At 41.5% G+C, this 17,470-nt stretch overlaps 1 protein-coding gene across 3 annotated transcripts in view; it reads left to right on the forward strand.

The window, feature by feature from the left end:
- TBXT (T-box transcription factor T) overlaps nt 1–17,470 on the forward strand; it is a 115,178-nt gene that overhangs the window by 22,190 nt on the left and 75,518 nt on the right. Inside the window, exon 2 of one of the 3 annotated variants that reach the window (XM_082475650.1) lies at nt 16,845–16,903. The exons of the other annotated variants lie outside the window; for them this stretch is intronic. The gene's annotated coding sequence lies outside the window, so the exon portion shown is untranslated. The remainder of the gene's footprint in view (nt 1–16,844; nt 16,904–17,470) is intronic. 3 annotated transcript variants of the gene reach the window in all.

Below are 17,470 nucleotides of genomic sequence, written 5' to 3' on the forward strand. Positions count from 1 at the left end.
ACACCTAACTAATGCTTTTATTTTGGGGCGGAGCAAACAATTACTGAAATGCGGTATACTTTGAACCATGTTCCTATGAGGAAGTTATAAAAAGATCTCTAACCAAATATTTATGGACATTAAAGAGTAGATTTCCTGCTCAAAATAACACGCCATGGTTAAAGTAGATTAAAAATGATTCTGGAGAGTAAAAATAGGAAAAAACATCAACTTTTAACGCAAAGGTTTAAAGTGTTTAATAATGTTCAGCAAATATTGTCGGTAAATTTTCGATGCTTCCAAGAAGTTAAAATAGGGGTTTTTTTGGACAAAATCTTCCTGTCTCTGAGACTGATTTATTGAAGATCTTAAAGACGTTAGTGGACTTGTTTAGTTATGTCATCTTTCTCATGACAGAGGATGTGAAACTCTTAAAATTTGTACAATTGCAGAGTTAGATGGAGCTTAGAAATCATTGGGTGCAGCACTTTATTTTCCCAGTATGAGAGTGCGGAGGGGGGTCCCTCCCAAAGTTCTTTCCACGCTCAGCCCTCTGTCTGATCCAGATGCTTCAGAAATAATTCCTTTTTTGTTACACTGTTTAACAAGTTTTAATCACTGAAGGAATCATTTTCTTACTGGTTGGAAGTGAATGGATGCACGTTTACTGTATCAATATCTGCAATTCACCAGGATTTGGGAGAAGTGAAGCTGCCCTGCTTTGCATCAATTTCATTAAGGCTCAACACCATGAAAAGTGCCTGCACTTACCTGTAAAACCATCCCTTGGACTCTAAGCTCTGTGTTAACGGGACTCTGGAGAGGGGATCTGAATTGCAGTATCCCAAGTTCTAGGCTTTCAGCCCCGGTTTCCTGCTCTGTAAAGCGGGATGTGAGTGGGGGGCAGGCCTGGAGGGCTGGATCAGATGATGTCTGGGCTCCTTGGCTCCAATTTCTGAGATTCTCTTCCTATGCTAAACCTCCTTGTAGCACGACTTTCCTTTGGTCACATTGTCCTTACCTGATTTTCATGGAATTTCCTCAGGCACAAAAGCTCTGCTTTAAAACACATTTTTGTAATTGACTTTTGAAGGGTTGGACAGATTTTACACCAAGAAACATAATTAGAGTGAGTTTCCAACTTGGAAAATGACTGCCCGTTGTTGCCTTGTTTGTGTATTTAAGATATGATTTACAACGTACCTCGAATTTCTAGACTATACGTCTTTGGTACAATGAGTCATGTCTACAGTACAAACCTATTTGAGAGGGATGTGGTGTCATTTGGCAAAAGGCAAAACAACTGTTTTTGTTTTATTTTCTATGGATAAGCTAAATATCTTGGGCTGAAATACAAAAAGGTATACTTCGTGGCACAGTGAAGTCCACAGTCGTTTTCACCATCACCGCATACGTAGCACCTTACTGATGCTGGAGGAATGAACATGAAGATGAGCAGGGGAGAGTAATGGGTTGGTTCATAGGGCTTTGTAAGGAAGGAGGAAAGAGGAGGACTTTTTCAATCAGTTCAGGGAAGGACTTGTATTTTCCAATGAGAAGAACTAACACCCAGAGCCTGGAGTGACTTGCTCGGAACCATCTGGTCTCCCCGCCAGGGGCTCACAGACTCACTGGGGAGCTAGTACATGGCACACAGTCAACAACAGCAAGCCATGTGTTTATTTCATTATCTACTTAGTTACACTTACGCCATGAATATATTCTAAGCTTCTAATGAATGCATGTTGGTTTGAATTAGTTAAACATTAAAAATGGGTAATTTCCGCCATAGTATACTTTATTGATTTCTTCTTTCAGCATTTCCATTTTGAAGTTCTTCTGCCTAATTTCATTAGGACGTAATGACACCTTTTAAGGACATGTGATTTGGAGTTTTATTGTGCTACATTTGCTAAATGGCTAAATTTGAATTTGTTTTTACTTTTCAATGAATGGTTTTGATTTTTTCCTTCATTGGAAAGATCTAGACTTCCATATTTAACCAAATTAATAGATATTAATTAATTATTTCAACAGTCTATTAATAAATTAATAGACTGTTGAAATAGAATTAGTGGGAACTAGGGCCACACCTAACTACCCAAATAGAATTAGTGGGAATTAGGGCCACACCTAACTACCCACGGCCTCCCCACCCTCCTCCAGCCCCTCACATGTAGATTCTCTTACCATGTGTTTCAAGAGGGGCCCACAAAGGGGTTTCCTGGGCGCCACCATCTTTGCTGGGAAAATTCAGTGCCCATTTTTTTTCTTTTCAAGTAGCTGTGAGCACGTATGCCACTTATTTGTCTCAAGCATAGCGTAGCGGTGATGGCATTTGTTGTTAGGAGGATTAAGTTTCTAGAGGAGAGAGCTGGACAAATGCAGAGCAAGATATTTTGGGAAGAGTTGGCGACAGGCATCAGCCCGTCGATTCTCCAAGGACTGTGGTGTCAGGCTTCCTTTCAGTGAGCTGGACAGTCATTCCATACACACGGCCAGTGCTTTTTTTTTTTAATTAAAAAAAAGTTTTTTTTGGCCACGCTGCTTGCAGCTTGCGGGATCTTAGTTCCCCAACCAGGGATCGAACCCATGCCCCCTGCAATGGAATCGTGGAGCCCTAAATACTGGACCACCAGGGAATTCCCATGGCCAGTGCTTTGAAGCCCGAATGAAAGATACCAGCCCCACCCTAACCCAGTCCATAGAAGAGGTTTTCCAACCTCCACTCCCAGAAAAGAAGAACCTGATATAAGCTTGTCCTCTCAGAGAGTCAGTAATTCCCAAGATGAAATAGATAACTTAAAGCATATTAATATAATAAATGTGAATAATTTAGTAGGAACTGAGACTTATGTGAAAGTGCTAGCATTTGGCAGATTTTGATGGGTTAGAAATAGCATATCATTCATTATTTTCAGCAAACATTTTTCAGGTGGGCATTATTCTATTAATAATTGTACTTGAAGACATTTATATCAAATAGATAATCAATAAAAATATATGTATCAGTAATGGAAAAAGGGATTATAATTAAATTATTTCTGGTACCAGAAATAATTGAATGGTTTTCAAAATAATAGAAAATTCTATTTCTTTTGCTACTTTGTATACATTAGGTGCACAACAAATATTTGTTTTATGGGCTTTGCTTACAAAACACTGAAAAAATTGATTTTTTTTTTTAAATCGAAACGGTGCTTTGTGTCAGGAAATCTACAATTTCCTGTACAATTTGGGAAATCTACAATTTCCTGTACAATTTGTGCCTTGAACTCAGTGAAGACTATGCCATAAAAAACTACATTGTAACCCAAAAAGAAAGTAATCAGAATTAAATCGAGACAATCCATTTCAATACAGTAGCATTATTATTTTCATTACTCTCAGTAGAGTGCTTTTTGCTAGTCATGATGACGTTAAATCTGCCTTTATTATTTTGCACAAATGAATGCCTGAGATGTGTGCATATGTATATGTATGTGTGTGAATACATGTGTGTAACTTTTCAAATCATACTGCAAAGACAGAACAAGATCAACCCTCTCTATCACATCGTTAATCCATCCCTGAAGCATCTGTGATCTCTCTCCCACACAGGATTAACTATCCAGCATCCTGAGCCCTTCCGAACTTTACTGATTATAGGAAATAAGCTAAACGACCTTAAATAAACATACAGATGTCAGAGTCCACGTACTGTATAAATTGATATTGATAAAACTGATAAAAATATAGTTAACAGCAAGCACTTCTACAGGCCAGACTACCTCTAAGTGCTTTTATGTATCAACTAACTTGGCTCTTACAAAAACCATGTCAGCTAGACACTGTTATTTTCAACTCCATTTTACAGATGAGGAAAATCGAGGCACCATGAAGTGAAGTAACTTGTTAAAGTGATGTAGCTTGTAAGTGGCAGAGCTGGGATTTGAACCCAGGCAGGAGGCTCTAGATTTTAAGCTCCTAAACGCTATTTTAGTTGACCTTCCAGCCTTTCAAATGGCCTTTTGTATAAAGGCATTCATGTAAGCTCATGCATTTTCCTGGTAGGCAGGATAAATATTCATCAGGACTTTATGGAGACTTTTTATTGTCTGTGCAGCTGGCCAACCAAGTATCTGATTTTGTTGTTGTTGTTTATAAATATGGTCATGATACTCATAGGCTTTTAAAAAGTCTTATTTCTATCCACTTCTAACAGATATGTATCTGTTTCCCAAGCCCATGGCAGATTAGAAGTAGAGAATTAACATGGTAAGAGGATGCAATAAAACAGTAAGAATGACAGTCTCAGGGCAAAAAAACCGAGAGAGAAAAAGGCAACCAGGATGGTTTGCGTAGCTCCTGAGATTGTCAGCACAGTAACGCACAGAAGAGTTATTTGTGGACGTAGGCACGTGGCTGAGTTGTGAGAAATGTTTCTCCGTGTTTGAAATCTAGCAAAGCCCTGGGCAGGCCTGGCCTGGGCCCTCACCCGCCCCTCACAGGCCTTTGAGATGATGAGGATGCAAGGACCCGAGACTCTGGGGCCCACAGAACCGCAGGGGCACCTCAAGACAAGCTCTAGACTTGAAGGATTGAGCCGTTGACTGATAGACAGCAGGAAAGAACAATCGGATGTTTAAGTCATTAAAATACCTTCCACCTTCTCCCTTCCCTTCTCGGAACTTAGGACCAGAGCTGCCCCTTAGTTGGAGATGGCAGAGCTGTGAGCACACATGGGGGCAACCCTGCCCTCCCCCTCATCCCAGCGGGGACGAGACTTGGGGAGGGACACGATGGGCAGCACAGAGGGGGCAGCGGCCCCAGACAGGGCCAGACGGGGCAGCTGGGTGGACGACCAGCGGCACCTCTGTCCCCAAAGCAGGAAAATAGGCCCCTGGGGACCCGGCCGGCTGTGGCCAACCAGCCACCAGAGGGGGGCTGGAGGAAGCGGGGTGGCCGCACACACACACAGGGGGCGGGGCTTCGGGGCCGCCACGGGGCGAGGCTCGTGGCTTCGGAGAAAGTGGAGCGGGTCCGGGGCCCGAGCGTCTGCGTGTCCTTGCGTGGTTCCCGCTTCCCGCCTTCTCCACTCTCTGGACCGGGTTACAAGGTGAGCCCTGTACTCCCCAGTGAAGTAACGAGAGGGAAATGGCTATCGTACAGTACTAATTATCCATATGGAATTGCTCAGCAGGCCGCAGGAATCAACGCAGAAAGAAATCCAAAATTACATAGGCCGAATCTGTAACAAACTGGAATAATAAACCAGAGGAGGAGGGAAGGGCTACAGAATAAATGCCTTACCTTAGGTTTACTCTTCACACACCCCAATTTCAAGCCAGGAGAACAGTGAATAGCACATTTTTTTTTTTTTTTTTTTTTTTTTTAGTGGATCAATTTGTTCATCTCAATGATGGAGAAGTTAATTTTTGCCTATTGGATATAAATAATAGAGTCAGAGACACAGCTGTTAGATTTAACCCAATAACATTATAAAAACCTTTATACACAATGAAAAGAAACTTCATATAATAAGAAGGACACTGAAATCTAAAAATAATAAATGTGAAAACACGATAAAAGTTTACATCCAAAATGTATATGGATTGATACTGATAAACATATAACACACTTGGCTAATCAGATATTCAAAGGATATTAACAGTTCCACATCGACAGCAACAATGTGTGTTTACAGATTATATGAAGCTTCATGACCCCACACTGAGGGACAGAGGGCACCTGGCAGAACCAGGCCTAGAGCCTGGATGTGAGAGAATAGAAATAATGGACTTCTACATAAAAACGTTCAACTCAACTCATAAACTTAAATTAGAGTCACTTGAGTTATACCCATTTTACTATCAAAGTAGCCAGAATAAAAGTCCCCAACCTGGGCAGGCCATGGGGGACCAAGTAAGCAGATTCCTCATTCTGGGGAGCAGTCTGGTTATCAGATTGTGCTGGGCAATTGTCCCCACCCTCTGATGCAGCAGTCCCACCTGTGAAATGATCATCTGGGGTAGACAGAAAATATTTGTAATAGCGGCATTGATAACAGCCGAGAGAGCAATAACTCCATGTCTAATCATTGGTAAACACACGTATCACATTGCATTACACTTAGTTTTTCTCATGTTTGTCTCCTGGCTAGATAAAAGTTTGAGGGTAGGAACCCTATATTGATTACTTTTGTGTCCCCAGCATTTAACAGGAGCCAGCACATAAGCAATCAAAAAATATTTATTGAATGGAAATTAGCCGAATCCAGGTAGCTAATGGGATGTGATAGTGTTACCATAATAATTATGTAAAACCTACATTACTTGGAAATGTGAACACAATATAAGTAAAAAATCAAAACACCAAACTGTACACACCAGCTCCACTCTGTAAACTACAGATGTCGATGGTCATCACAAGAGGATGCATGGGGCAACCCAGCCAGACCAGCCTGGGTTGGGGTCACTGAGAGACCTGGTTCTAGGTCAGTTTTCCCACCTACGAAACAAAATGTCCGTCTTGCAAGGTTGCTGTGGGTTCATATTGAGTTAAATAGATCCAGAGCACAGAACAGCGTTTGGCTTATAATATGTTCAATACACAGTTGTCGAATTAGGTAATGAAAGCAGAACCCAGCAGACTGCAGGGGACTTGGAAGGTGCTCGAAAGTGGAAATCACTTTGATTATTTTTTAGAAACATAATAGACACAGAACATGTGAAGGGTTGATGATTTAGGCTTATATGTTTATTTTTTGTAAAATTCACTATAATAATACACAACGAAAAAGAAAAAGCCAGGGAAGGAGCTGATGCATTTTTGAAAAGAACAAATGAAAAATGAATGTAATGTTTTAAACTTTATCCAAAATCCTGTTATCTGGGCACCCTGACAACCCAGCTTATCTCAATCCTTTAAGCCTCTGAATGGCTGAAGTTTTACTTCTTAGGTTTCTGGAGTAGAAAAGGGCCTGATGAATTGTTGTTTTTAATTTATACTATTGCCTGAAGGAATCTGATGTGGCTTATGGTAAAGACACACAAACAGGGCTTCCCTGGTGGCGCAGTGGTTGAGAATCTGCCTGCCAATGCAGGGGACACGGGTTCGAGCCCTGGTCTGGGAAGATCCCACATGCCGCGGAGCAACTAGGCCCGTGAGCCACAATTGCTGAGCCTGCGCGTCTGGAGCCTGTGCTCCGCAACAAGAGAGGCCGTAAGAGTGAGAGGCCCGCGCACCGCGATGAAGAGTGGCCCCCACTTGCCGCAACTAGAGAAAGCCCTCGCACAGAAACGAAGACCCAACACAGCCATAAATAAATAAATAAATAAAATTAATAATAATAATAATAAATTTAATTAAAAAAAAAAAAAAGACACACAAACACATATAATGATACCTTAAAAAAAAATACCAAAACTAATTGAATGTTTAGGACATAATATTAAATCATCGCTCATTCCACAAATGTTTGCATCCTCAGCACAAGAGGTTATGACACACGTGCACGACAGCAAGCCCCCCACTGCCCTCTCCAGGGAGGTGCTCTTGCAACACGTTGCACGTACAGTTCAGTTGTCTTCACAACTGTATGGGGTGGGCTCTGCTATTCCCCTTCCCCTTCTGCAGATGAGAAAAGTAGAGCATGCAGAGGTCAGGTATGTCCCCTAAACCCAGCTAGAAAGCACAGAGCTGGGAGTTGGGCTCAGGCAGTCTGGTGAGAGAGGTCACATTCCAAAACTCAGGAGCTTTCTCAGGAATTCAGCCCAGGAGGGGACAGAGGCACGCTGGCAGGTGAGGTGTAAAGTAGACATATGCAAATGATCTTTGCGTGGAAGTGAAGATGACCTCACAAGACCACCAGCTGATGTTACTCCAGGTACATTGCTCGCTGGTTTAAAAAGCAGCTGCATCTGTTCTTTAGTTCAGCATATTAGTCCCCTAGGGCTGCAGAATACGTGGCCACACGCTGGGCGGTTGATACAAAAGTTTAGTCCCTCGCAGTCCTGGCGTCCAGAAGTCTGAAATCAAGGTGTCAACCTCTCCAGATGGCAAAACGAGTTAAAATTAAGACATGATGTTTGGGAGGAAAAGCCAAGGACGTGACTGTACAACGTTTTGATGAGCCCTCAGAAAGACACCAAGGTCAGGGAGTCCAGTCACACCAGGACCTTTTCAAGGGATTAAGGGGGAGCCTCAGAGCCTATCAACCAATCCTGGGGCCTCTAAGGAGCTTCAGGGCATCGACCCAGGGTCATCCCAGCAGGATCCAGACAGAGAGGGGTCATCTCAAAAAGATCTATGAGTGAGGTCTTAGTTTCATGGAGTGAGTCCCATTGAAGTCCATGGGAGACCCACAACGTTTCTGAGAAAACTACTTCTGCAAAAACACTGGCAGCTTGGGCAGAAAGGAATGGGGAGAGTACAAACCCCCCAAATTCCACTGTCAGGAAGCAGGCTGAGAAGACTACTCAGCTGCACACATGTGCTACCTTTCATTTCAAAACAAAGGAAAGACTCAGAAGGTGGAACCAAGAGCCCAGATGGTGAAGCCATGAGAATTATCCTCAGGCCTTGAAGCTTAATCAAGGAACTTCCAAGCTCACCCATCTGGCTTCAGAACTGCTCTAGAGCAGAGACTCCCCTTTACCTTCCTTTTTCTCCTCTTTCGAACTGAACTGTCCATAGTCCTTATCTGTTGCTTGTCCCACGGTTGTACGTTGGGTGAGTTGAGGACATGACTTTTCAGTTTCACAGGTCCATAGATGGGCAGAAATCGAACTTAAAGATTATTCCCAGGAGGCTTCTCTGACCTTTGACCTGGTTTAAATGAGGAGATTTGGGACTCTGAGTTGATGCTATAAGAGATAAGAATCTTGGGAACCCTGGGAGGGGCTGAATGTGTTTTGCATATGAGAGGGACATGAATAATAAAGGCCAGAGGGTGGATGGTGGCAGACAGACTCTGAGGTGGCCCCCTGATTCTTGCCTCCTGGTACTTAATGCCTCCCCTGAGTCACAGAACAGGACCTGTGACTTGCTTCTAATCAATAGCTCATGGCAAAGGTGATGGATATCACTCTGGTGACCATGGTACAATCTACAAGACTCCATCTTGCTAGTAAACTCACTTTCTCTCCCTTTGTTGATTCTGAAGATGCTAGTGACCATAAGTCCTATAACTAAAGGAAACTGAATACTGTCAACATCCTCATGAGCAGTGATATATGCATGCTTCCCCAGTCAGACCTCCAGATGAGAACACAGCCTGGCCAACACCTTGTGGGACTCTAAGCAGAAGACCCCATTAATCCATCCCTGGACTTCTGACGCAGAAGACCCCATTAATCCATCCCTGGACTTCTGACTCACAGAAACTGTGAGATCATAAATGTGTATTGTTTTAAGTTGTCAGCTGTGGTAATTTGTTACACAGCAACAGATAATTAGTGCATGCAACTTACTCCTTTAACAGAAGTAAAGGGTGTGATGCCAATAAATGGTAAAAATTTCAGTGGCTATATGATCGTTAGTTTGCATCATTATTTTTATTAATCTGAGTATATCTTTAGAATATTTATAGCCCAGTTAATTTATGAAATAGATAAATGTTAAGATTTTAAGACAGTTTTGCACATAGTAGTAATTTTTCTGTATTTTTTAGCCCTCCAGTTTTAGTTGATAGTTTACTAGATCAAACTTAGACTCATGGGGTGTAAAAGGATTACTTATTGTGCTTTGATCTCCTACTGTTTACCAGATAGTTCCAGGCACTTTCCAGACATGATCTTATCCTCAAAACAATCCTGGGAGAAAGATATTATTACTAAGTCTAGTTTAAAGCTGAAAAAACTGAGGGTAGGAGATGTTAAGTAACTTGCCCATAAGGGCAGAGCTTGGATTTGAGCCCAAGTTAGATGTACCCCCAAAACTTATGTCCTTTACATACATTATGCTGTTTATTTTTTTTAATTTTAAATGTTAGAGAGGTAGAGGATTCTTTTCCCTCAGTTTTATTAATCTATTAACTTTTACCAATACATTTTTAAAAAGGAGTATCTTTAAATAGTTTTAAATTTTCATAATTGTGTTGAACACATGAGTAGTGGAAATGCAAACACTTTCCTATCATTTCAGCAACTTTTCCAAATTCATTTTATGAAGCCAGCGTTATTTTGATACCAAAGCCAGACAAGGATGCCACAGAAAAGAAAATTACAGGTCAGCATACATACAAAAATCCTCAACAAAATACTGGCAAGGCAGGACTTCCCTGGTGGCCTAGTGGTTAGGATTCTGGGCTTTCACTGCCATGGCCCGGCTTCAGTCTCTGGTCGGGGAACTGAGATCTTGCAAGACATGTGGTGCAGCCAAAAAAAAAAAAAAAACAAACAAAAAAAAACTAGCAAAGGAGAGAATATTTGCAAATCATATATCTGATAAGGGACTAATATCCAAAATATATAAAGAACTCATACAATTCAATAGTAAAACCCCCAAACAATCCAATTAAAAAATGAGCAGAAGATCTGAATAGACATTTTTCGGAAGAAGACATACACATGGCAACAGGTACAGGAAAGAATGCTCAGCATTATTAATCATGAGGGCAATGTAAATCAAAACCACAATAAGATATCCCTTTACACCTGTTAGAATGGTTATTATAAAAAAGACAAGAAATAACAAATGTTGGTAAGGATGTGGAGAAAAGGGAACCCTTGTGCACTCATGGTGGGAATGTATATTGGTGCAGTCACTATGGAAAACAGTATGAAGTTTCCTCAAAAAAATTAAAAATAAAACTATCATATGATCCTTCAATTCCACTTCCTGGTATTTATCCAAAGAAAACAAAAACTCAAAAAGGTATCTGCACCCCCATGTTCATGCAGCATTATTTATAATAGCCAAGACATGGAAACAACCTAAGTGTTCATTGATGGCTGAATGGATAAAGTAGATGTAGTACACTTATACAATGGAGTATTATTTAGCTATCAAAAAGAATGAAAATTTACCATTTGTGACAACATGGATGGACCTCGAGGGCATTATACTAAGTGAAATAAATTAAATGTAGAAAGATACTATATGATCTCTCTTAAATGTGGAATCTAAAAAATAAAACACCCCCTCTGCCCCAATCAAGCCCATAGATACAGAGAACAGATTGGTGGGGAGTTGGAAGGTGGGAGAAATGGGTGAACTGATTTTTTTTTTTTAGTAAAATGTATCAAAGATTTAATGCAACTAATTAGTTAATAAGGGGATAAGATGTTAAGACCAATTCAAAAGAGAATTTCACGTTTGAAGATTTATGTAGTGGCTGGTAAACAGTGAGTTTTCATTGAGAAAGAGAAACCGACAAAAACATAAAGGCACAAAAACCCAGAAGACAGTAGAATCGCCTTAGTGGAGAAATAACCATGCTGCACTGCAATTCCTTTTAGGATTATTTAGTTAATGTGATTTGTGGTTATCTCGCCTTTACCAATGTTCATATCTTCATACGTATCTATAGATTTATGATTAAATATCTTTTCTTCTTCCTACAAAGGGAACTTATCACATATAAAGAAACCATGAAGAAATAATTCTCAAGTCTTAGGTGATGCCTAGTGAATCCTTGCTTGCCGGAGCATCTAAGGCAGATTTTTCTGAAATTTACCATAAGCACTTTCTCACTTTCTTAAAAAAATATTTAAGGTAAACAGGCTTAAAAGGCAGGTTCTGTTGGAAGCTCCTTTGCATAGCTCTCTAGGTTTCTAAGCCCATCTCCGTGTGTGGTCTGGTGCTGAACCCGGGGAGGGAAGACCCTGTGGGTTCCCAGGGCCCCAGTATCCCCGGGGCCGAGGCGGACGCGGCAGGGGTTTGACTGGGACGCCCGGGCTGACCGCGGGGTGTCGCTGCAGCAAAGACCTGGCCCATCGCCGAGGCCGGGGCTGGGCCCGGCTCAGGACGCACCGGGACCGCGGGCGCCGCGCCACCTGCCCCGGCGCATCCGCCCGAGTCCGGGAAAGAACCATCGCTCCGCAAATCAAAGCGAGCTCTAAAGCATCTCAAATAGTTCAGACGGCGGAGTTCAAGTGAGGCCGTCAACCCTTGCTTGACAAACCCCTGCTACTTGAAAAAAAGTTTTAAAGAATGGTTTAAAATTTAAGGGCGCACAAAGGAACATTTGGTTATTCGAAAGGACTGATTTTTACGAGAAACTGTGTCAAAAGGCTCTCTGGAACGTGCGCTGGTACTCACATCTCCGAGTCCCTTTACCTGGGAGCTGGTGGAGCCCGGCCCCCCCTCCCCGCCGCCTCCGCTGAGCTTTCCACTCGCAGCCCGGCAAGGCGTGCGAACGTGCGAGATCAAGGCATCCCAATTTTCTTTTCTTTGTCCCCCCGGGGTCCTCTTATTGGGGACGACAGTAATTGCGGCTTCTAATGGCTCGACTTGAAGGGGACAGAAGAGCGCGGCAGGTTTACGGCCGCCAGCGGGGCTCCGGGAGGACTGGGGGCCGCGGCCGCTTCCTCGACGGGCGGGGCGCGCGGCGGGCGGCGGGTCCCCGCTGCGCGCTCATTAGCGCCCACTCTGCTTAATGGCTTCCTGTGGCTGGATGTTTACTTGTCATTTGTTTTCGCCTTTGTTTCCCAGCTACTGCACCGCAGACTGGCCGCGACTTCTCTTTCCTTCTCTACAGCGCGCTGCCGGAGCTGGACGGGCGCCCCAGCGCACAGCCTCCGCGCGCACAGCCGGGCGCCCCGCGGGTACCCCGCGCTCCGGCGCCTACCTGGTAGGACACGGGCCGGGGCTGGGCGCACGGCTGAGAACCCCGGGACAGGCATTCTCGCTCCGCAGTATTGTGTGTCCGGCCTCAAATGCGCTTCATCGTCAGAGTGACTCAGGAATTGGGGGTCCCGGGCCCCCTCAACCCTCCTGGGGCAAGACTTTGCTCTTGGAGCCCCTCTGCCCAGGGTTAGGTGCGAGCAAGGCCGGCCCTCATCAGTCCCTCGGGGTCACGTGAAATGCTGGGAGCTGGACAGTAGGAGGGACCCGAACACCACGGCCCCCAAACCCTTTACGCTCTTGGAGGGCTGTCCGTGCCAAAGCGCAGACTGGTGATGAATCTCATTCCAGACCGCCACTTCATTTTGAGCAGAGTCCTGAGAACAGCCCCGGTGAATGAGAAAGCTCTTCCCTGTGAGGGAGGGAGGGACCTACCTGGAGGGGCCACTGCCCTGAGTATCTGAGGGAGTCCATGGTGTCCGCATAAAACAACCTCATGTATTAATAAATGAGGAATTGCTCTAGACATTAGACTGAAAAAATTGTCTGATCTGTGCTGATGTAAGCTACACTGGCAACATCCAAAACACCCCCCAATCTTTTTAGAGCCCTGTACTTCCTGACTGTAGTCTTGACTTGAATGGAAAATTCCACCCTCAAGTTATAAATCCTTGCGTAAATTAGAGGGTTCTTCTGGGGAGGTACTATTTTAAAGAAGCTGTTTCATAAATCTAGTTATACCTCCTAAAACAGGCCTTATCAGTTTGATGTGTCCCTCAGTTTCTAAGAGATGAAATGATATTTAAAAGAGGTGAGACTCCTGGTGCCTGTTTTCTATGAACTTGGCAAATACGTCATTTATCACAAGCAGCATATTCCTATGGGACAATTGGTTTACAGTGTATGGTAATTCTAGCGTCTCCATGTCAAAGGGAGATAAAACTAGAAATTGAATTTTAAGGGGAAGATACCTTTATCTACTTCCTCTCATTGTCCTCAAGCCTACCCACCCCTTTCTCCCTTCCTTTCCTAAAGCCCTCCTCTCCCCTGTCATCCTCTCCAAAGAATTCCCCTTATATTAACTCCTAGTTACCACTACCTAGGATTAAAAAAAGAACAGGAAAGAAAGGAAAACAGTTTACTACCCCTCAAATTGTTTCCTTTAGTTTTTAAATATAAATAACCCCTAGAATTAAGGGACAGAGACTTTCAAAGATGTTATTTTTTTGGTGTCAGTTACTGTTGAAAATAACCCTTTCCTAACTAGATAGCTGCAGGCTATCCAGATGTTATCCTTTGGTGCTTAGAAATGGGATTTTAAATTTCTAATTACCCACTTACATAATTTGCCATTAAAAATGTCACTTTGCTATATATATGTATCAGTATACATATATACTGTTCTTTTTGAAAATAAGATTGTAGGGTTGCAAAATGAACTGACCAAATGTGGAATCTTGAAGAACATGAGCGACAATGAGAATTTTTGGAAGCTGATTCAGGAGGAAACTTGTGGAACAGAAACCAAACAAAAACTCCAGAATATAAAATTTAAAAGTTTGTATTTAGCCGTTTTTTCTTCTGAATTTGAATAATTTTTTTTCTCTTTTTAGCAGTTAATTGTGGGACATAGTGCTATAATCTGCCTTCCAATTAGGTTAATATTACAGGAGAGCCATTTTTAAAATACTTTAAAACTATATTTTTAAAACTATATTGATTTTTAATATAATTTCTTAAATAAGCACTGTAATATAGTGCTTATGTGTTCAATGTTTTCCTTTAGTGTACTGACATCAGTGGTAGCAATAATCATCAAAAACTACAGTTCAGAGGGAGAACAAAACTACACATTTTTTTCCCTCAGTACATTACTTGGGCTGCTTCTCTCACTAAAGAGAAGAAATCCATTTCACTAAAAGTGGAGCACTTACTTTTGCTCAGAACTGTGCACAAATACAAATTGCCTGAGTGATGAGAAACCCGGGTTCCCAAAACCTGTTTGAGGTTTGAGAACATGAGATTTTCAAAAGGGCCGCAAGGAATTACGTAAGCTAACTTTTCTTTATTGAGTCATATAATGCTAGTAACATCACACAGCATCACTTATGCTAATGGAAGCATAATTTTTCAGCAAGTATGAGATTGCAATCATTTGGAAGTAAGTGAAACTTACACCAACACCTCTGGGTGGCTTGTGGCTCGTTTGGATAAACTGGTTGGTTCAAATGACCTTCATGAGAACCGCATAGAGTTTGGTGGTTGAGTGCCACCTTCCCTTAGGTCTGCAGTATTCTATGATGAAACCCTCTGGATTCTTGCGTAAATATTTATTAAATGCTCACCTTGCCAGGACTGGTCTAGGCAATGTAGATACATGCGGAACACGACAGGCTGATAGTCACTGATAGTTTTTCTATGGACAAAATGCTGAGGTAAAGTATTTTGAGGTGAGCATCACCTTTTATTAACTATGCATTCACGTTAATGTCCTGCATGAATATTCTAGTCTCTCTTCTCTAACCTACTGATAAATGGAATATTTCCTGCCATATGGGTAAACAAAGGATGTAGCTCTCTCAGGGTTACTTGAGATGCTTCCTCCTGGGCTTGAAGTCCTAAAAATTCCCACTGAATAAAACATAACTCAAGTTTTAGGTTGTGAATATTTTTTAAGTTGACACTACGTTCTGGGTTTTACAGGCAATATTATCTTTCACGTTACCCCATATATGGTTGTGTGCTGTTTCCATAAAAATGTCTAAAGAAATTTTGCTCAAATTTGCATACTTCTTAAGTAATTTGTGCATTTAATCCATTAACATGAAATTTCCAGAGAAGATTTCAATGCTGTTAGAGTGACTTTTTTTTTAGAATGGAAAAATCAAGTGCAAATTTTGGAGTGGTGTGTTGAGCTTGCAGCCCTCCTGAAGGGAGGGGATGGCATGCCGGCTTCTGGGGAAGCTCCTCTGAGTAGACAGTTATGGAAAGGAGCCAGCGGTTCGATCCCGGCCAGGAAGCAAGGAATGCGGGACCCAGCCTGGAGCTGGTCACTGTTGAATGCAGGCTTATGCATGTTCACGCTGAGCTGCGCATTTCTCTCTGTAAGCAGGACTTAATCCTGGTAACTCAGGGTGTACCTTTTTGAATGGACACAGAAAGCTGGGCTATCTGAACAAGGGTTTTAAATTAGAGATAGAAAATCAAACAAATACACCTTCCTCACTACTGAGGCCGTGTATGTGTAAAGGTGAAAGATGCAAGTTGTTCTGTGTTGTGTAACAGACCAGTGTGATGAAGAGGTCCTCACTACCGCTGGGAATCTCAGTCATCATTGGCAATCAAAGATGTCACAGTTGTGAGATGAGGCTTAGGTGTCCGCCATGAGCACCACGTTGGCAGCCTGTTCATAGATACTCACAAAAGAAAAATTGTACTATTTTCTAGAAAGTACAGGACTTTGATCTAAATAGGTGTCTACAAACGTTGTTTACTAAATTTTGGAGTTAAAAAAAATTTATTGAAGTATACTTGATTTACAATGTCCTGTTAGTTTCAGGTGTGCAGCAAAGTGATTCAGTTATACATATATGTATATATCTATTATTTTTTAGATTCTTTCCCCTTCTAGGTTATTACAAAATATTGAGTGTAGTTCCTTGCGCTATACAGTAGGTCCTTAGTGTTGGAATATTCAAATGCTGTATATAAAATGTGTTATTTTTGTCTCTACCAAGATACATTTTGTTTCTCTCAGAATTTTAAGAATTAAAACATATTGATATATTTTTTGACTTTTATACAATGATAAATTTAAAAATCTACCAGCAGTTATGTTTATAAATAATAATATTAAATACTGAAATACCAGAGTAAATCTTGAATAGTTGAAAGGACAGTAAATTTCCAGTTTTGTGCCAAAAGGAAGAACTTATTGTTCAAATGTTAAACTTGGCCTTAAATATTAAGTAGTATATGTCAATGTGAATTCATATTCTTTTCTGTTTATAAGGTAATGAAAATTTATCATATGAAATGCTACAATACACTACTACATGAGCAAATAGGGCCTTGATAATGAAATGTTCTCTTTCCAGTGTCTTCTCCTAGGAGAAGAGGAACTAGGCTATTGGTCAATGCTGATCAGAGGAAAGAGGTGAGATTTCTCTTATTGATGAAAAATGTGTTTTCTAATACTATATTTTAATTTTCATTTGGGAATATTTTTTTGCATGTCTACTATGTTCCAAGCTTTTTAATTACTTAGAATTAACATATTCAGTTCAGAGAAGTGGTTAGTGTAATAAGCATTTTAAAATTCTTATTGTATGCAGAATAATGTTTTGCATCATCCAAATAGTTTCATTTGATTGATGTAAAAGAAGAAAGTCATGATCTCTGACTCCAAAGAGACTATAGTGTGTCTGGGAGAAAAAACATACACTAAACGTGACTCAAGGAGAATGATGAAATCACCAAATACAAACGTGTTTAGAGATAAAGAAAATAAATTATTCTTATCCTTTATTATATAAAATCAGGGTGAAAACAAACTAAGGAGGTTTCCTATAGATAGTAGGTTTTAGTACAGTCTTAAAGGATTTGCTTTTCTAGAAAGGAGAAGGCTCGTCCCATGTGTCTCTGGTGAGTTTAGGTAGTGTGGTCTCTTTAAGTTCCCAGCTCCACTACTACAGGACCTGAGAATGGGTTTCTTCTGATAGGA

Source organism: Balaenoptera physalus (genome assembly GCF_965194825.1).
Source record: "Balaenoptera physalus genome assembly, chromosome: 9".
NCBI lineage: Eukaryota > Metazoa > Chordata > Mammalia > Artiodactyla > Balaenopteridae > Balaenoptera > Balaenoptera physalus.